At 32.4% G+C, this 5,056-nt stretch overlaps 1 pseudogene; it reads right to left on the minus strand.

Moving 5' to 3' along the window:
- Window positions 1-1,597: 1,597 nt before the first annotated feature.
- Window positions 1,598-4,456, minus strand: LOC109338674 (annotated as a pseudogene).
- Between the last annotated feature and the right edge of the window lie 600 nt (window positions 4,457-5,056).

The raw sequence follows: 5,056 nt of genomic DNA on the forward strand, positions 1-5,056 counted from the left end.
CTTTGCCTATATTTCCATTATCCACATGAATTTCCATTACCCGTGTGAACCGACCGACCCTCTCATAATTTTATCATACCTTCATTGTGTATAATCCAATCTAATCATATTGTTGTTAATATTACAACAATAACTTCAATCTTATTAACAACAATACTTAAGTGTTACTGTAGTTTGAAAGACCATTTTACCTAATTTGGACTTTAAAATTGAGTTTTTCATGTTTTAACCGCGAAAGACATGCCAGCGACTGCAAAAGAGGTTGCGTAGTCCAAAATCGAGGCACGACAGCTAGCGATTCCATTGAGGATTTTTTAAGAGAGTGAAGCCTAGTTTCAACTATTTGTATGGATCTAAATACCCTTAATTTTTTCAATACATGCATTTATTCTTTTTTTATTCAATGTGATTAATTGTTTGTACATATTTATATATATTTTATGCAGCTTTTGGGTGTGGTGCTTATTTTAAAACTTGTATGCTTCCACAAACTTACACATACACTTGAGTTTGCACACACATATGTCCAAAATCTGGGTATTAGAGATTAAGATTGAGATAGAAGGGACATTCACTTCGCTAGTGTTAGACTTGTCTCCTGACATTAGATGATGGACCACCCAGATTGTTAGCAATTATTCTAAGTTAGACGCTCGAGAGGCTAGACTTCTCTTGTTTCTAACCTATGATAATTTGAGTTTCCTTTCTTTCAAGATTGGATGCAGTCTGGTGTCCTAGAAGTCTAGAACTTTATCAAGTCCACTTTAAGCAAGACTTAGCCCCTCGCCGTAGGGTTGTGATTGTTTGACTATCCAAAAACTTGTAAGTGTAACATATTTAGGATACATGTAGAATGACCTAAATTTTATTCATCATCATTGATTAATTGGGGCATTTTCCCCTTAAAAAGTATTCACGCCTGAATGTTATTAGGTTGTCATTGCACTTTGATGTTCTTGTGCCACAAGGACGCCTAAATCATAGCATCCTCTTTGATGGGCTTAAAGCCTTAGAGATCATTTTTCTATCATCTTAATAAGCTCAGAGTTTAATCATTTTACTCTGAGCTAGCCTTAACAATACAATAAATGTCAAATCTATCATGATATTTTACTATATCGTAATTATGGATATATTACCCCGAAATTGGGTCTATCACACCCTCGGGGTACATAAAATGCAATAACATCATTACACCTCATGCTCATGAACTCATACATTCTACATGCATTCATTTAGAAAAATTAATCATTCAAACATTGACCGAAAATATATATCATTACACTACAACAGATTTTGTATTTAGTAGATGTTTTTTTTTTTGCGATTAGCGGAGGTTTTTAACCACCACAATATAACTAGCGGAGGTTTCAAAAACCTCCACAGTTATGACCGCTAGAAGCATTTTGTGGAGGTTTTAAAAAACCTCTAGTACCTACACATTTGTAGAAGTTTATTTGTGGGGGTTTCTAACCTCCACTATTTATGGAGGTTAGAAATCTCTACTATTTATGGAGGTTAAAAACCTCCACTATTTGAGGAGGTCTTTGTAATGTTTAATTTCATAATTTTTACAATTTAAATTCATAATTTTCACAACTCTAATATCATTAGTTTATAATTATTATTTAAATATACAATATTAAATACAAATGTTCTTAACAATAATAAAATTTCATTGCAAATAATCAAGGTAGTGTAACATAGTTGAAAGAGTTATAATCCATCATTCATTATAAATCCAAATACACCATAAAATTTCAAAAAACTAAAAGTAGTGTCATATGACACTTTAAAAACAAAATACATAACACAAATCCTAAATGTTGCTGGTTCCAGATGATCCTCTTGCACCCAAAGGTGTATTAGGCATATTTGCATCATCATTTTCCTGAAATAATAAAATAAAAACATTTAGTTGGAACAATAAAAAGACATTGTTAATTACCGCATCATTATATACATTTGGTTCATATAATATTGCATGTCCTATGATTATGCACACTTGAGTAATACATTTCTATAGATGTAATAATGTTAACAAAGACAAGATATTATATCTGCAATATGAGCTTTCTTTTGTTCAAGGAGAAAGTGAAGTTTTTTCTGTTTTATTGTGTGTAAGTATAGGGGCTATAAGTTAGATAGAAAATCAAATAATAGAAACAATACTAGGTAAAGCAGCCTAAGAAAAAAATTACTGAACAATAGTTTATAGAGCATCTTAGGAGATTCAAAACTAAACCACAAAGTATGAGAAAGTTGATTCTCCAATTAGGAGCTTTCAACAATAGCATATTCTTTGAGGTTCGACCTTATACCAATGAATACAATTGATCAGGGAGGCATATTAATAAACAAGTTCAATGCAAGAAGAATGGTTGCATTATGATTCTTGAAATCTAATGCAACAACATATTATCTCCTATTTATATACCAAATTTCATTATATTCAAATCAGGAAAATCAAACAAACAAAAAACTGAATATAAAAATGATACTTGCACATACATGCGTAAAGAAGTTAGCCAATTCTTCAGGGATCCCTCCTTCTTTCATTATGATGTAGGACTTAAATGTTGATTCCAAATTGTTGCATCTCTCTCGCCAATCGTTATAAGATGAAGATGCGGCAAAAAATGATGAATAGTGGCTCAAAATCAGAAACTCGAAGTCTAGTATTCCTATATGTACTCATAGGAACTGCTCCGATGCCCATTGTTAGCACTCTCCCAGAGTGATCTAGTCTCATCACTCTACCAACTGAATCATGAGGAGAAGCTTCAGATTCATCAATGTTGGTTTGAGTCAAAGCCTCTTGAATTTGTTCCTGCATGCATGTAAAAATGTTATCAATTGTAAAAAATTGAAGATTAAAATTCATTGCATGCAAAAAAGATTACTTAATTAGATTGAACTTACCGCTACATTCCTTGCCGCTTCATTTACAAATGTTACATCCTTCCTTTTATGAGTGGCAACGTATAAGTTTCCATGACCTGCTGGCTTCCCATTCACCATCTAAAATATAGAAAACTTAATTCAAAATTGAGCTTTTCTAAATAAATAAAAAGTACATAATAAATGCAAAGTCTAAATAAATAAAAAGTAACATCATAATGCCACTACCATCTCACGCCTTCTTCTTGAATTAGGCTTAGAACCACCAGTATGTGGAATTACTTGCTTCTTTCGAATTTCTTTGTTTTTCCTACAAAGTTCCTATGAAAAAGCAATTACATTTTCACACAGTAATCATATAAATAGCTATAGAAAAATTCAAATAACCAAAGTAATGTCAATTTATATACCATAGTTGATGGTCTCAGACGATAGTGAACAAAACGATTCTATTGGTCTTTGTGTATGCCAATTGCAACATTTCTTATGATTTCATCTCTAGTCTTGGTTGGATCAGAGAACTCATCCCATAATCTTTGCCTACTTGCACACCATTTTCTCCCAAGACTAAGTTTGCAATATCGTCTTGAAATGCATTCACTAGTCCTAAAACAAGAGCGAGGCTTCCAAAAAGTGACATGAATTTGTCAATATCAATTTTACATATAAACACAAATAATATTAGAGATACATAAAAGTTTACACATGTATAATTTTTATACCTTTATGATTGTATCAAAGCACTCTGTAAAATAAGTAGAAGGTATACCACTACGTCCACCAGACCACTTATCATAATCTATTAGAAACAACTTGCAATCAGATGCCAAAGTTCCTAAAAACCCAGCAAGCAGGCCTTGCACATCACCATAGGCTGCACCTTGCTCATCAAAATCCACAATGATGTGTAGCCTGATAGGTAAGCTATTCACTTCTCTAACTTTGATCTTAATCTGCTTGAGATGTTAGATTGTTAACTCTTGCAAATGAACACCTATATGAATGTAAATATATTATATCTTTCACTTTCTTTTGTCCCATCCTCTGTTATGGACCAATTAGTTCATGTTTATTATTGCAATACATATATGCAACAAATATTGAGAATAAACCAAATGGTTAGATTGTATTCTATGTGTAAATGTTACTAATTTGAAAGACTTTGGAGCTTTAAACAGCCACTAACCCCACTACAATAAATACGAAGTAAACATGATGCATAACTAATAAGCCTATTATATTATAAATACGAAGTAAACATAACACTTGTACCTATTGCCTCGACAACCCAATAATGTGTACACTCACGTCCAACATGATCTGTCACTGTTTCAACTTCTTCTGGGACATCCGGAGCTGACACATCAGGAGCTTGTAAGGAATGTACTAGTGGTGCAGTGTCATGTGTCACTTATGAAGGGGCTTGAACTGATGGTGAAGGATCTGTACGATTTATTGTTGGTAAAGAATGAGTTGGATCTTCTATTGGAGATGTAACACATTGTGATTGAGGTGTTGATTTTAATGGATTTTGAAAACACTTCACTTTTGGCATATCTTTGTATACATGTGAAAAAACAGAAAATGAGATAAAAACAATTAGATAATAATATGACATAATAAGTAACTTCATAAAGGAAATGGAATAACAATAGCATTAACTACGTAAAACAATTACCTATGAGAAAGTATGATAGTAACTATATAGTGTATTCAAGAAAGAGTGAAGTTTTCTAAACTATATCATCTATTACATGGTTTGTTGCCAATTGCACATATTCATCATTTAAAGTAAAAAATTGGTCAAGGTTTTGTTCTTGGTATGGCTCATTTTCGTATGCATCACGTTCTTCTTCTTCTCCCATGTCATATAAGTCTACCGACTTTAGGTGCACAACAACACTCCATCCTTCATTGACCACATCATGTACATAATACACCATTTGTGCTTGAGATGCTTCTATGTAAGGTTCATGCTTTTCACAATCACCATTATGAATTAATCTATCAAAGTTAACACAATTAAAATTCCAATTGTCCTTTTTATATCCTCTATCTCGTGTAGTATCTGCACATCTACATTTGAAAAGAATAACCTTAAACTGACCATAATAGTTAATCTAAATGATATCTTCCAACTTTCAATAATTTGGTA

Source organism: Lupinus angustifolius, unplaced genomic scaffold (genome assembly GCF_001865875.1).
Source record: "Lupinus angustifolius cultivar Tanjil unplaced genomic scaffold, LupAngTanjil_v1.0 Scaffold_35_198, whole genome shotgun sequence".
Classification (NCBI taxonomy): Eukaryota; Viridiplantae; Streptophyta; class Magnoliopsida; order Fabales; family Fabaceae; genus Lupinus; species Lupinus angustifolius.